Source organism: Chrysochloris asiatica, unplaced genomic scaffold (genome assembly GCF_000296735.1).
Source record: "Chrysochloris asiatica unplaced genomic scaffold, ChrAsi1.0 scaffold00026, whole genome shotgun sequence".
In the NCBI taxonomy this organism is placed as follows: Eukaryota; Metazoa; Chordata; class Mammalia; order Afrosoricida; family Chrysochloridae; genus Chrysochloris; species Chrysochloris asiatica.
The window spans coordinates 7,259,150-7,276,376 of NW_006408544.1; the positions used below are offsets into that span (position 1 = coordinate 7,259,150).

The following is a 17,227-nucleotide window of genomic DNA, read 5'->3' on the forward strand; positions in this document are numbered from 1 at the left end:
ATATCCATATGCCTACAAGGAAGACCAGTTAATGTCACTATTATTCAAATTACACACCAACCACTAATTATATTCAAATTACAAAGCCAGTGATGATGAAATTAAAGAATTCTACAAAATTCTTCAATCCGAAATTGATCAAACATGCATTAATAATTACTAATGATTGGAATACAAAAGTTGGAAACAAAGAGGAAGAATCAGTAGTTGGAAAACAAGGTCTTGGTAATAGAAATTATGCTGGAGCTCACATGGTAGAATTTTTTTTTTTTTTTAAAACCTTCCCTCTGTCAAACCCTGAGCCAATTACTTTCCCCAGGCTGCCTGGGGAGGTACAAGAAAAGGAATATGTAGGGCAGACGAGACACGGAAAAAAAGAACTTGGGAAATGGAGACAACTCCTTCACATGGCAAAGATGAGAAAGGCCACCATCAGACAAAAAGAGCCCCATGGCTTCCGAGAGGGCAAAGCCCAGAATGGCGTAGGAGAAGAGCTGCTGCTTCAGAGAAGGGTTCCTGGCATAACCAATGATAAGGCTCCCAAACACAGTCCCAATCTCAGCTCCAGAGCCAGCCACTCCAACTGTGGCAGCCCCAGCCCCGATGAACTTGGCTGCTGTGTCAATGTCCCTTGAAATCATGTTGGTTTGGAAACTTCAACTAGAAGTAAGTGAGGTCAGGGAACGTGGGGCTGTCAAGATGCTGGAGTGCTTATCTGTCAGTGTCTGGGTTGTTTCAGTACCACTGCAGACAATGGTTGGTTCAGAAGCTGAGAAGTGCTCCTGACCAGGGAAGGGGCGCAGACGAATTTGGTGCAGGTGAACATTTTCAGGGGATGAGGGGCTGTGGCAGGAAAGCTGCTCCAAGTGCAGAGAAGACAGAGAGGGGCATGGTAGAATTTTGCAGGATCAATGACTTCTTCCTTGCAAATACTTTTATTTAAACAATATATAAAAGGTGACTATCCATATGGACCTCACCAGATGGAATACACAGAAATCAAATTGACTACATCTGTGCAAAGAGGTGGTGGGAAAAATCCCTATCATCAGCCAAAACAAGGCCAGACTTGGAACAGACTATCAATTGCTCATATGCAAATTGCAAGTGAAGCTGAAGAAAATAAAAACAAGTCCACAAGAGCCAAAATATGACTTTGAACATATCCCACCTGAATTTAGAGATCATCTGAAGAGCAAACTTGATGCATTAAACACTAAAGACTGAAGACCAGAAGACTGGTGGGATGACATCACGGACATCATACAAGAAAATGCAAAAGGTCATTAAGAGGACAAAAAAGGAACACACCAAAATGGATGTCAGAAGAGACTCTGAAACTTGCTCTCCAGTGTTGTTGTTGTTGTTGTTAAGTGCCGTTGAGTCAGTTCTGACCCATAGCGACCCTGTACAGGGTTCCGAGGCTATAAATCTTTACGGGAGCAGAAAGCCTCATCTTTCTCCCGCGGAGCGGCTGGTAGTTTCTAACTGCTGACCTTGTGGTTCGCAGCCCGATTCGTAACCACTACGCTACCAGAGCTCCTTAGTGTAGAGATGATAAAACAAATCAAAGAAAGGAGGAGATAAAAAGCTGAATAAAAAAATTCAAAAGGCAGCTTGAGAAGACTAAGAATGAGTTGGAAAACCAAAAGGGAAGAACACATTCAACATTTCTCAAGCTATGGGAACTAAAGAAAAAATTCAAGCCTTGACTTGAAATGTTGAAGGATTCTATGGCCAAAGTGTTGAAAAATGCAGATGGCATCGAGAGAAGATGAGAGGAATACATAGAGTCACTGTACCAAAAAGGCATGGTTGATGTTCAACTATATCAAGAGGAGGTAGTATATGATCAAGAGCCAAGGATACTGAAGGTTGAAGACCAAGGTGCACTGAATACATTGGCAAGGAACAAGGTACTGGAAATTGATGGAATACAAATTGAAATCTTTCAACAAACCGATGCAGCACTGGAGGGACTCACTCATCTATGCCAAGAAATTTTGGAGGACAACGAACTGGCCAACTGACTAGAAGGGATCCGTATTTGTGCCTACCCCAAAAAGAGGTGACCCAACAGAATGTAGAAATCATTGGAAAATATCATTAATAGCATGCAAGTAAAATTTTGCTAAAGGTAATTTAAAAATGGCTACAACCATACATTGATAGAGAATTTCCAGAGGCTCAAGAGGACATAGAACAAAGGTTATCACTGCTGATATCCAATGGATCTTGGCTAAAAGCAGAGAGGACCAGAAAGATGATTACCTGTGCTTTACTAAGAAAAGGCTTTTGACTGTGTGGATCATAACAAGCAATGAACAACATTGCAAAGTATGAGTATTTCAGAACACTTAATTGTGTTCATGAGGAACCTGCACAGAAACCAAGAGACAGCTGTTCAAACAGAACAAGGGAACACCAAATGGTTTAAAATTAGGAAAGGTGTGTGTCAGGGTTATATTCTTTCACGATACTTAGTCAATCTCTATGCTGAGCAAATAACCTGAGAAGCTGGATTATATGAATAAAAACGTGGCATCAGGATTGGAGGAAGACTCATTAACAAACTGTGACATGCAGATGACACAACCTTGTTTGCTGAAAATGAAGAGGACTTGAAATACTTACTGATGAAGATCAAAGACCACAGTCTTTGGTATGGGTTGCATTTCAATTAAAGAAAGCAAATATCCTCACCACTGAACCAATAAATAGCATCATAATCAATGGACAAAAGATTTAAGGTGTCAAAGACTTGATTTTGCTTGGATCAACCATCAACACTCATGGAAGTAGCAGTCAAGAAATCAAATGTACTGCATTAAGCAAATCTGCTGCACAAGATCTCTTTAAAAGTGTTGACGAGCAGCAACACCAGAACACCAGAGATGGAGGCAGAAATGAAGACATGGAGAGAGGGAGCAGCTGACTCTGGACTCATGGAACGAGAGGGACTGGGTGCTGGCAGCCAGGAGGCAGGCTTGCAGAATGCGCCCTTTGGTTGTTTAAAGTATTATATATTCCTGAGTGTTTGTGTGTACATCACCCCCCACCCCACCCCCCCCAAAAAAAAACCCAGAGGGAATGGAAGCAAATATTGTTGAATGAAGATACACAGAGACTGTAATCATTGCAATGAAATGATGGTGTAAAGTCGATGTTCTCTCATGTAAACCATCACTCAGTTCACAATAAAAACTTAAAAAAAAAAAGTGTTGAAGAGCAAAGATGTCAGTTTGAGGACTAAGGTGCACCTGATTTAAGCCATAGTATTTTCAATAACCTCATATGCATGTGAAAGTTGCAAAGTGAATAAGGAAGACCATAGAAGAACTGATGCATTTGTGTTACGGTTTTGTAGGAGAATATTGAAAGTGCCATGGGCTGCCAAAAGAACCAACAGATCTGTGTTGGAAGAAGTGCAGCCAGAGTGCTCCTTGAAAGCCAGGATGGCCAAACTTCGTCTCTATACTTCAGACATATTGTCAGGAGGGACCAGTCCCTGGAGAAGGATGTATGTTTGGTAAAGTGGAGGGTTGGGGAAAAAGAGGAAGACCCCCAATGAGATGGACTGGCATGGTGGCGACAACAATGGGTTCAGGCGTAGCAATGATTGTGAGGTTATACGAAGACCAGGCAGTGTTTCCTTCTGTTATGCACAGGGTAGCTATGAGTAGGTACCAACTTGATGGCAACTAACAACAACAGCAACACATGCCTTCTCTGGTGTGGCACTGTGGGTTAATGCGTTGGACTGCAATGCTTGTTTGAACTACAAGGTAGGTTCAAGCTCAACAAAGTCACCCCTCAGAAAGCCTATACAGGGTCGTTATGAGTCAGAACCAACTCAACGGCACTTACCAACAACATATACCTTTTTCCGGAGGAAATCTAAACTGAGTGGAGTTCACTAGGTTATATGGCAAAGCTGCCATCTAGGGATAATGATAGTTCACTGACAATTCTGCCACTAATGAACACAAAATGACCATTTCACATCTATTACAGAGGACTGCCCACAGCCATCTTGTATCTTGCTTTTCTCATCTGAAGAAATGTAAAGAATTATTACAAAAAAGTTCCTACATAACATTGTTTTTAAAAAAATCATGATCAACTGTAAGATATAAACTGAATGCAACATTGGCCTATTTCTACATCTTATCATTAATTCCATATATAAATACTTGAGTACCTCCTGTTCACTAAAAGCTGGGAATTTAGTAGTGAACTAGACAGAAACAGCCCTTATACTTGTGAACTTTTTAAAGCAAAAGGATAAATTTCAAGATAATTGATTGTTCCTAGAATCAAGGGAGGAATGCTGGTGTGGACCTATACGATAAGCACTGGATTGCTAAACACAACGTCCACAGTTTAAACCTACCAGCCGCTCCTCAGAAACCCTATACAGGATTGCTATGAATTGGAACGGAATCAACAGCACTTAACATCTTAAAACTTTATTGTTTGTGAAAATGGATAAAGAAATACTTCTTATTGTCTACTATATAAAGTTAACAGTGGTATGTATTTCATAAGGAGCTCTGGTAGCGTAGCGGTTATGAATCGGGCTGCTAACCTGAAGGTCGGCAGTTCGAAACTACCAGCGGTTCCACGGGAGAAAGATGAGGCGTTCTGCTCCCGTAAAGATTTACACCCTCGGAAACCCTATGCAGGGTCACTATAAGTCGGAACCAACTCCGACTCCACGGTACTTAACAACAACAACAATGTATTTTATGGCTTCTCATTTGGGAATGTATTTGCTTAGGTGCATTTAATTTATTATCATTCAGTGCTACCAGTGTTCAACATATCTAAGGACTAGTGTTCTCTAGTTTTTCTTCTATATATTCTTAAATGTATGTGGTTTGGAATTCTTTACCTTTATTTATAATATAATCTGGAAGACACATAGATGCAAGTCTGCTTATCTCCATGCAATTAGGAGGCTATTTTAAGGTGAATTCTTTTTCGCTGTGTCCAGTAAATGCTATATGCCATAATGGAGGTGGGGACAAACACCAGAGAAAACATTTAGATTGAAGATTCAGGTTAGTTTAGTTGAGCTAATTATAAGCATACCCATGATTTTGTTGCTGTTGTTAAGTGCTGCTGAGTTGGTTCCAACTCATAGCAAACTCATAGGGTTTCCAAGGAGAGGCTGGTGGGTTTGAACTGCCAACTTAGAAGTTAGTCCAGTGCTTACCCTACAGTGCAGCACCAAACCAAGACTTCCTTAAAATATTAGCAATATAGAAATCTTTTTGTTTTACTACGTACATTTTAATATAAACCTGTGTGTAAAAACTCTGGAAGAATAATATAGACTTTTGTCGTTGAGCTTTAGAGAAAATCTTTGTCTCTGTAAGTACCAATATTCCCTATGAAGTTTTTCTTTTTCTCAAAATAATTATCTATATTTGCCATCTCTAGTTACTTCCATTTTTCTTAAACCCACTCCAATTAAATTTTTTCCATTGTTTTACTAAGGGTTACTAATTGTCTCAATGTTACTAAAGTCAGTGGTTAATTCTCAGTCCTCACTTAACCAACAGTCAGTGTTTGACACATGAGCACTCACTCTTTGACTCACTGTCTTCACTTGGGTTTTCAGAGCACCTCACTCTTGGTTCTCTAACTTCACAGGCTGCTACTTCTCAGTATCCACTTTTACCCTCTTAAAATTGACTTATGCCCAGGTTTTGGTTCTTGGTGTTTTAAATGCTGACATTATTCATGTATCTCTAGTTTGGACCAGTCTCCATAACTCCAGACTCAAATATCCAATTGCACACTTGGATTTTGATACACTTGGATTCTAATGGCTATCTCAAACTTAATATGTCCAAAACTAAACTCCTGATTTATCCTCTCAAACATACTCTCTCTGTGTTGAGTTCTTTTTTTCCATAGACCTTATCAGCTTTATAATATTATTACATTTGCTTTTTACACTTGCAAAGCTTCACTAGTTTTGCTGTTTTTTTAGTTTCAACATTTTACTGTTTTAAGGGTTTTTCTCTCTTACACAAATAGTGTATAGTTGGACTTTATTTTTTTCACTTTCTAATACGTTTTTTTAAGCATCTCATTAATAATGAAAATTTTGCTTTTTTGATAATGATTCTTTACAGTATTATTTTTTTCATTTTTTTAACTTCCCATTTTTCCCTATTTTCCCTGGCAAGGAGCTCTGGTAGCATATTTTCTCCTATAGGCTGTCTTTTCACTTTCTTGATAATGTCCCTAGATGTACAAGTTTTTATTTTGATAAGGTCCAATTTAATCTATTTTTTCTTCTTGTTGCTTGTGTGTTTGGTGTAATTTTGATGTTATTTATCAACAAAAACAAACAGTGGGTTATGGGTAATTTTTTATTTTATTTAGTCTTTTCTGACTTTTTGAAAAAAATTCACAAATTTTCACTTTTGATATATATCAACAAACTTTTTCTTAGTGCAGTTTTAGGTACATAGATAATTATGCAGAAAATAGAATTTCCATATAACCCCTCTCCCTATTGCACAACTTCTTCTATTATTATTTCTTAGCATAGGTGATCTTCATAAGTTAAAATGGGGTGATCTCAGGCACCAATTATACTTCCTTAAAACCAGGGAACTGACTAAACAATATAAATAACATCATCTTACTAGTTTCTCCTGGTTAAGCTTGTAAAAGGAGCCCTAGTAGTGCAGTAGGATAAGCACCAGACTGCTAACGAGACTGTAGGAGATCCAAACTCATAGTTGATCTGTAGAGGAAAGATGACGCTTTCTGCCCCAGTATAAATTTACAGCCCTGGAAATCCTACAGAGTCACTAGAGTTTGAATTGACTTGATGGCAGTGGGTTTAGGTTTTTTAGTTAAGTCAGTAAGGAATAAAATAATAATTCTGGAGGGTAATCAGGGACATGATACTTGGTGCTGAATTTCCTTGGGTGTTAGATGAATTTGGTGTTCCCTGACTAGGCTTTTCAAATACTCATCTGTCAGGTTGCTGTACTGTGGTGGCTTATGTTTTGCTGTGTTCCTGAAAACTATGTCATCTGTATTTCAAATACCAATGGCATCCCATGGTGAAAATTTTTCAGTGGAGCTTACAGACTTAGGATAGACTAGGAAGTAGAAGAAGAATACCAAAAAAAATATTTATAAACACATCTCTGATACCAAAAAGATATTTACTTCTGCTTTATAGACTATGCAAAGACATTCAACTTTATGGATCATAACAAATTAAGAGTATCATTGTAAGGAATGGTAATTCTCAAACACTTAATTATGCTTATGCAGAACATATACATAGACCAGTGGAGTCCTGGTGTGGTGCTGTGGACTAATGCGCTAGTCTGCAAAGTTGGTTTGTACTGCAAAGTTGGCAGTTCAAGCTCACCAGCTACTCTTTGGAAGACCTATACAGGCTCACTGTGGGTCAGAACAGACTCAATGGCACTTAACAACAGCAACAACATACACAGACCAAGAAGCAGTATTCAAACAGAACAAGAGGATATTGAACGGTTTAAAATCAGTAAAGGTGTGTGCCTGGGTTGCATCCTTTCACTATACTTATTCAATCTTCAGGATGAGAAAATAATCTGCACATTTGATTATGTAAAGAATATGACATTAGGTCAGGATGAAGGTTCCTTAATAGCCTGTAATATGCATATGATAAATACCTTGCTTACTGAGAGCAAAGAGGTCTTAAAGTATTTATTTACTGACGAAGAATACAGCCTTCAGTATGGATTACAATTCACTTGTACAGATCCTCACAACTGAAACAATAAACATCATGATAAACAGAGAAAAGAAAATTGTGAAGTATTTCATTTTACTTGAATCCACAATGTTCATGGAAGCAGAGGCCAAGAAATCAAATTTACTACATTGGGAAAACTGGCCACAAAAGACCTTTTAAAATTTTTAAAGAGCAAAGATGTCATTTTGAGGACTAAGGTGAGCCTAACCCAAACTATGGTTATTTTCAATCATTTCACATGTAAAAGCTGGACAATGAATAAGGAAGACATAAAAGGAATTAATGTATTTGACTTGTAGTGCTGGCAAAGAATATTAAAGTTTCCATGGGTTGCAGAAGAACAAACAAATCTGTCAGGGAAGAGGTACAATCAGAATATCCCTTAGAAGGATACTGAGACTTTGTCTCATGCACTTTGGACATGTTATCAGGAGAGGCCAGTTCCTGACCAATAAGATGGATTGACACAGTGGCTGCAACAATGGGCTCAAACATAACAATTGTGAGGATGGCACAGGACTGAACAGTGTTTTGTCTATGTCAAATATATCTATGAATCATGCCAATCCAACTCATTGGGGTCTTCTTTTTTATTGCCCTTCCACTTTAACAAGTATAATGTCCTTCTCCTGATAGTATGTCCAAAGTATGAGAGACAAAGTCTCACATCTGGCTTCTATGAAGCATTCTATTCTGGCTGTGCTTCTTCCAACACGGATTTGTTTTGGCAGTCCACAGTACTCTCAAAATTTTTCTCTAATACCATAACTCAAATGCATCAGTTCTTCTACGGTTATCCTTATTCACTGTCCAACTTTCACATGCCTATGAAAGGCTATTGAAAATACCAGAGCTTGAATCAGTCTTCAAACTGGTATCTTTGACCTTTAACACTTTAAAGAGGTCTTGTGTGGCAGATTTGCCTATTGCAATATGTTGTTTGATTTCTTGACTGCTGCTTCCGTGAGTATTGATTGTGGATCCAAGCAAAATGAAGTCTTTGACAACTTCAAGCATTCTCCATTTGTCATGATGTTATTTTTTGGTACAGTTGTGAGGATTTTTGTTTTCTTTACATTGAAGTGAAAGCCATACCAAAGGCTGTATGTAATCTTTGATCTTCAGCAAGCAGGTTGTATCATCTACATACTGCAAGTTAATAAGTCTTCCTCCAATCAAGATGCCATGTTCTTCTTCATATAAACCAGCTTCTTGGATTATTTGCTCATCATACACATTAAATAAGTATGATGACAGGATATAACTCAGTTTTCCTGATTTTAAACCATTCAGTATTTCCTTGTTCTAAGAACTGTCTCTTGGTCTATGTACAGATTCCTCATAAAAACAATTAAGTGTTTTAGAATATCCATTCTTCACAATGTTATACATAATTTGCCATGATCCACACAGTTGAAAACTCTCCATGGTCAATAAAACACAAGTAAGCATCTTTCTGATATTCTCTGCTATCAGCCAACAACTATTTGACTTCAGCAATGATATCCCTCATTTCACATCCTCTTCTGAATCTGGCTTGAATTTGTGACAGTTCTCTGTCAATGTACTTTTCTTTCTTTCTTTCTTTTTTTTTAAGTTTTTATTGTGATTTGAGTGATAGTTTACATGGGGGAACATCAGTTTTACACTCATCCTATCGTATTCATTTCACTGCAATGATTACAATCATATTCATTTCATTGCAATGATTACAATTCCCTGCATGCTTCATCATTCAACAGAATTTGCTTCTATTCCCTTTATTGTTGTTGTTTTTGGATGTGCACCAAAACATTCAGGAATATACAATCATTCAAACAGCCAAACGGCACATCGTACAAACCTGCCCTCTGGCTGCCAGCACACATCCCCGCTCCCTCCATGAGTCTACAGTCCTCAGCTGCTCTGTCTCTCCATGTCATCATCTCTGCCTCCATCTCTGGTTTCGCCGATTCTCGGGGTAAAGTCCCAAACTCTGCACCTGCTCTTCTCCCTTGATGGTTCTAGGGTTTTCCGCTCTGGGACTGTAAGATCAACCACTCACCCCTTTTTGCTACAAAACTTCTACCTTTACAGTTGTGACAACTGCAATTAGTTATGATAACAATTACTCACTACTGAATCATGAGAGACTTGTCCACATCTACTTTAACCACACCTGTCTAGACAGGATGAAAACCACTCAGTGGGGATTCTACCTTCCTCTGCACACTGAATTTAAACTCCCTCTTGAAAACTTGTAAACCAGTCACTTCATGTTTTTACAGCCTCCCCATTTTAGGTAACCAATATCTAAGTTGCCCATGTCAATGTACTTTTGTAACCATTTTTTTCATTATCTTCAAAAAATTTTTACTTGCATGTGATATTAATGATATTGTTCAATGATTTCCACATTCTGGTGGGTCGTCTCTCTTTGGAATGGGCATAACTATTAATATCTTCTGCATTAATAGGCCTGATAACTGTCTTCCAAATTTCTCCAGTGTGGCATCTGTTTGTTGAATGATTTCACTTTGTATTTCATCAATTCCTGAAGTCTTGTTCTTTGTCAATGCCTTCAGTGAACCTTGGACGAATTTATTTCTTCAGTACCATTGGCTCTTGGTCATATGCTATCTCTTGAAATGGCTGAACATGGACCATTTCTTTTTGGTACAGTGATGCTTTCTGCATCATTCAATATTTTGCTCAGAGAATCCTTCAATATTGTCGAGGCTTGAATTTTTTCTTCAGTTATTTCAGCTTAAGAAATGCTGAGTGTGTTCTTCCCTTTTGGTTTTCTAACCCCAGGTCATTGCAGATTTCATTCTAATACTTTGCTTGTATTCTCAAACTCACCTTTCAAATGTTCTGCTCAGCTTTTTAAATCTCATTTCTTCCAGGCATTTTAGCATCTCTAACTTAAAGAACAAGTTTCAGAGTCTCCTCTAATTACCATTTGGGTCTTTTCTTTCTGTTCTGTCTTTTTAATGACCTTTTATTTTTTTCCTGTATGATGTTCTTGATGTCATCCCACAACTCTTCTGATCTGTGGTCATTTGCATCAAATCTGTTCTTGAGATGGTCTCTAAATTCAGGTAGAATATATTCTAGGTAATATTTTGGCTCTCATGGACTTGTTTTAATTTCCTTCAGCTTCAGCATGAATTTGCAGCATATGAGCAATTTGTCTATTCCACAGTCTGTCCCTGGCCTTATTTTGGCTGAAGACATGTATCATTTCCACCATGTCATCAATTTGATTTCTGTGTATTCTATTTGATGAGGTCCATTGGTACAGTCACTTCTTAGGTTAAGAAAAGTATGTGCAATTATTGAGTCATTAGTTTGCAAAATTCTACCAGGTAATCATCTCCAGCATCATTTCTATCACCCAAGGTCATATTTTCCAACTACTGATCCTTCCTCTTTGTTTTCAACTTTAGCATTCTAATTACAAGTAATTCTCAATGCATCTTGATTATATGTCTGATCAATTTCAAACTGAAGAAGCTGGTTTTTTCCATTTTTATCATCAGTTGCTTTAGTTGTTGGTTCATAAATTTGAATAATAGTGGTATTACCTGGTTTTCCTTAAAGGCATATGGATATTATCCTATCACAGATAGCATTGTACTTCAAGACATATCTTGAAATGTTCTTTTTCATGATGAATGTGATGCCATTTCTCTTCTATTTGTATTCCCATTATAATAAACCATATGTATGTCAAATTCAAAATGGTCAATACCAATCCATTTCAGCTCACTAATGTATAGGATTATTGATCTTTCTGCATTGCATTTTTTATCATTTCTAATTTTTCTAGATTCATACTTTGTACATTCCGTATTCCAATTATTAATGGATGTTGGCAGCTATTTCTCCTCATTTTGAGTTGTGTCCCATCAGCAAATGAAAATCCTGAAAAGTGTCATCATGGTCTACTTTGAAGAGTCAGCTCTTCCCCAGTTATATTTTGAGTTCCTTCCGACCTGAGGGGCTCATCTTCCAGCACTATGTATATGACAATGTTTCTCTGCTACAGTTTTCAGTGGCTACACATTCAGAAGTAGTTCACCTCTACTTTTTTCCCTATCTTATTCTGGAAGCTCCACTGACACCTGCCCACCATGGATGACCCTGCTGTTATTTAAAATACTGGTGGCATAGCTTCAAGCATCACAGCAACACACAAGTCACCACAGTACAATAAAATGACAGATAAGTGGTAGCTATGTGGGTGTCCTTGATACTCCTTATTTTCGCAATTTTTCTGTAAATTTGAAATTATTTCCAAGTAAAACTGCTAAAGTAATTTTTAAATATTAAGAATCAGAGTTAGGTACTTACTAAAATCAGGAAACTGGCAGATCTCATACTGTGATTTGACCTTTATGAAAGCTGGTGAATCACAGTATAGTTTAAAACCCAAAAGGGCAGGAGTAAGGGAACTAAAACAATATTGTAAAATATATGTCTCCGTTGGAGGCTTTCAAATCTTTGATTCCAAGTACCACCCAAACCAGGAACAAATTATCATTCCTTCATTTTAGGTTCATCAAGTTTGAAATCCTCACCAAAGACTTTAGCTCTGAACCCTAAACACACAGTACAATGCCTAGAATACAGTACACAGTCAACAACGTATTCATTCAATAAATATTAATTGAGCACCTACTATTATGGGCCTTTGTTACATCCATTTGTAAAATACAGCTAAATAAGTACCTATCTACTATGAAAATTAAATGAATTAATATGTGTGCACTTATAACAGTATTTGACATACAGATAGCAATTCATAAAATGCTAACTATTAGTTATAGATACTAGAGTAGATGCTAAACATAAAACAAAATAGGCAGTGACTGCCCTCATGGAGTTTACAGCCCTGTGGACAATTTTTCTGAAAGCAAAATACACAATTACTATACTATCTGGTTGCTATAAGTCAGAACAACTCAACAGCATTTAACAATAACAACAAATACTGTGGTCACATACAGTAAAGTAGAAAGTATATTCAAATAGTGAATACTATGGTATGTAAATTATATCTCAATTAAAAAGGAATAGAAAGTGGGTGAAGCTTAATGGCGAATAAGGGAGAAGGGCCGTGTAGACCCTGCCAGTAATAACACGGAATACCAGACGAAACAGGTTCAAAGGATTGTCCAGGAACTCTGAACTTCATATAAAGAGGTAACCAGGAGGATGGAAAACTTACTGCTGAGTGAGTTTGGAGCAGAGGCCAGAAAGGAGGTGTTTTCTGATTTGTGGCAGTGAGTGAAACTTGGTGCAATCATTTTGAATGTAAAGGAGCAGATACAAGGTCAAGAGAGCACTCCCATCATAGAGGGCTGATGAATCGTCAGAGATAAAGGCACAAACATTTCTTTATTGTTCTTTTATTTTCCTCTGACTGCCCATCTTCACTCTAGGGACCAGAGGGAATAATACCTGAGCTAGTGGACACTCAGTCCAAGTTCTACTATGCATGCATGCACATGAATCTGCATAGCAAGTATAGCTGGACACAGAATTGAAGAAGGAAGAGGAGTCAAAGGAACAGCTTAAAATGGGAGTGTCTTCCAAAACCAGTCTGGCTAGCCCTGGGCTGGTTCTCACTAAGAGAAACACCTGAACAGGCATGAGAAAAGGTGACAGAGGCAAAAAAGGGAAAGAAAGAAGGACCAAAACTAAATCTTCAGTTACATCATAAGGTGCAAATGGGAACATCTGGAAATTTCTCAGGCACCTTTGAGTTGCAGTCATACAGCCAAGCTATGATTGCATCCTATAAAATCCCAGAATCCAGGCAAGAACCAATACCAGCTGTTAAGCACCAGAACAGTGTAAATAACTAATACCTGCTAAAATCACTCTGAATGGCATAGTAACAGAAGTGAAAAGAGAAGGTCATCCCCTAATTACATCAGCCAGAAGATAATCAGAGTGCTTAAGAATACACCAACATACATTCATCTAATTATTGAAAATACAACAGCACCATAATGCCTAAAAATCAACAGAAAAGGAATTCAGGTGAATGATACTGAGATGCATACAAATAAATGTTCCACAAAAGGTTGAGGGAAATAAGGAAGAAGTCAGAAAAGTGCTACCGGAACTGTCAAATAAGATAGACATACCATTGGAAACAATTCAAAACCTGCGAAAAGAGGTCCAAATGATTAATAAAATATCAGAAATGGACAATACACTGAAAGGGCAAAGGAGCAGAACTGAAAGGATGGAAGCCAAATCAGTGAGCTTCAAAACTAACCTCTCAAAACTGCTAAGACAGAAGAACAAGCAGTAAAAAGAATTTTAAAAATCTGAATAGAGTCTAAGATTCCTATGAGACACCATGAAGAGAATAACCTACAGATGACTGGAGTACCAGAATAGGAAGAATCACAGAAAACTACAGAGGAGTTATTCAAAGAGCTGCTTGAAGACAATTTCCCTAACATCCTTAAAGATGAGAAGATGAACATTCAATAAGCTGAATGAACCCCAAGAAGGATAGACCCCAAAAGAAAATCAAGACATACCATAATCAAACTCTCCAAAATCAAAGGAGAGAATCCAGAAAGCAGCTAGGGAAAAGAGAAGTGTAACATACAAAGGCAAGCAATTAAGATTAGGCTCTGATCTTTCAGATGAAACCATACAGGCAAGAAGGCAATGGGGAAACATATATAAAACCCTGAAAGAAGAAAAACTGCCAGTCAAGAACTGTTTCCCCAACAAAGTTGTTAATCAAATATTATGGTGTAATCAAAACATTCCAGGATAAACATAAGTTAAAAGACATTGCAAAAGCAACCTCATGCTTCAAAACACGCTAAAGGAAGTTCTTTGGCCTAAGAACCAACAAGAACAGACAACAACCAGAGATTGACATCAGTGGCAACACCCCCCCAAAACTCAGCTGAGAGATGGAAAAGTCCACAGCAGAACAAAACTAAAAAAATGAAATCAGAGGATCTGAGAGGTCAGTCTATGATCAAACATTTACAATGCATAAAAAGGGAAAAATATAAGAACAGAGATCGAGGTGGTGAGGAGGTTAGGTAGCTTTCAGGATAAATGTTTTTAAAGAAGGAAAAAGTTAACAGAATACACCATAACCTCAAAGAAAATTAATACTTCACAAAATATTTTAAAAAGGACAATTCACGAAGACATGGAAACATTAAAACTATGAAGGACTGACAAGAAAAAGCACAAAAAGATGAACTCAGAACAGAAAGTATGAAGAATAAAGAAACCAGCAGTACCACATAAAAACAAACATAATGACAGCAATTAATTCATACCTATAGATAACTACACTGAATGTACACAAATTAAATGCACCAGTCAAGAGACAGAGTGTAGCAGAATGAATAAGAAATAAGATCCTTCGATTTGCTGTCTGCAGGAGACACACCTTACACACAAAGACAAAAAACAGATTTAAAATTTAGGGATGGAAAAAATATGCAAAACTAACTGCAATAAAAAACGAGCAGGAGTGGCAATACAAATCTCTGATAAAACAAACTTTAAGGCAAAAGTGTCTCCAGCATAGGGGACAAAGAAGGAGATTATCTCATAATTAAAGGGTCATTTGACCAAGATGACATAACCATAATAAATAGCTACACTCCCAATGAAACAGCCCCAAGATATATAAAGCAAATCCTAATAGATTTGAAGAAAGAAGTAGACAAATCTACAATAATAGTGGGAGATTTTAATACACCACTTTCGAAAAAGGATATAACAACCAGAAACTCAACAAAGACACATAGTAATAAAACAACATACAACCAACTTGACCTCATTGATGTGTACAGAGCATTCAACCCACCAACAGCACAATACACATTCTTTTCCAGTGCACAGGAAAGATTCTTCAGAATAGACCATGTGTTAAACACAAAACAAGCCCTCATACTTTAAAAACATCAAAATACTACAAAGCATCTTCTCAGATCATAATGCTATAAAATTAATCAACAATAGGTAGATCAAGGAAATAAAATCAAATACAAGGAAACTGAATAACACCCTATTTAAAACTACTGGGTAGTAGAACAAATAAAAGGTGAAATTTAAAAATTCCTAGAAACAAATGAGAATGAAAACACAACGTACCAAAACTTTGGGGAACACCAGAAACAGTGCTGAGAGGACAATTTATAGCAATAAACGCACACATCCATAAAGAAGAGCCAAAATCAACACTTTAGCACAACATCTCCAACAATTAGAAACACAGACCAGCAAAGTAAACCTACAGTCACCAGAAGAAATAAAATCGTAAAAATTAGACCAGAAATAAACTAGATAAAAAAAACATAAAAACTATAGAAGGAATCAACAGGACAAGAAGTTGGTTCTTTGGAACGTTTAAATAACATTGACAAACCACTAGCAAACTGAACAAAACAAAAACAAAAAATGGGAGACAACACAACTAACACACATAAGAAATGACATGGATGATGTCACACAACAGAACCAACAGAAATAAAAAGGATAATAACAGAATACTATGAAGAGTTGTACCCCAACAAATTTGAAACTCTAGAGGATATGGATGCATTTTTAGAAAAACACGACCTACCTAAACTTACACACAGTGAAGTAGAAAACTTGAACAGGCTATAACAAAAGAAGAAATTGACCAGGTCATCAAAGAACTCCCAACCAAAAAAAGTTCAAGTCCATATGGCTTCACTGGTGAGTTTTAGAAAACATTCAGGGAAGTGCTGTCACCAATTCTACTCAAACTATTACAGAATATAGAAAAGGATGTAAAGCTTCCTAATACATTTTACGAACACAGTATAACCCTCACACCAAAACCAGGGAAGGACATCACATACACAAAAAAAATTATAGACCAATATCCCTCATGAGCATAGATGCAAAAATTCTCAATAAAATCCCAGCCAACAGAATACAATGATACATCAAAAATATAAAATATCATGACCAACTGGGATTCACATCAGGGATGAAAGGATGGTTCAACATTAGAAAAACAATCAATGTAATCCACCATAGAAATTTTTTAAAAAGGAAAAGAACTACATGATCATATTGATTGATGCAGAAAAGGCATTTGACAAAATCCAACATCCATGCCTGATAAAAACGTTCAACAAAGTAGGAATCGAAGGGAAGTTCCAACATAATTAAGAGTATATACGCAAAAACAATAGCCAACATCACTCCCAATGGAGAGAAACTGAAATCTTTCCTTTGCAAACTGAAACCACACAAAGATGTCTTTTATCACGTCTCCTCTTTAGTACTGTGTTGGAAGTTTTAGCCAGAGCTATAAAGCAAAATAGGAAAATGTAAGGCATCCAAATTGGCAAAGAAGTAAAACTCTATTTGTAGATTATATGATCTTATACACAGAAAATCCCAAAGACTCAGCAAATAAAACTACTGGAACTC

The 17,227-nt window shown here is 37.2% G+C and overlaps 1 protein-coding gene and 1 pseudogene across 3 annotated transcripts in view; both read right to left on the reverse strand.

Annotated features, from left to right (window-relative positions):
* PIK3R3 (phosphoinositide-3-kinase, regulatory subunit 3 (gamma)) overlaps positions 1 to 17,227 on the reverse strand; it is a 293,821-nt gene that overhangs the window by 107,055 nt on the left and 169,539 nt on the right. The gene's annotated exons all lie outside the window — the stretch shown is intronic.
* Positions 404 to 826, reverse strand: LOC102818344 (annotated as a pseudogene).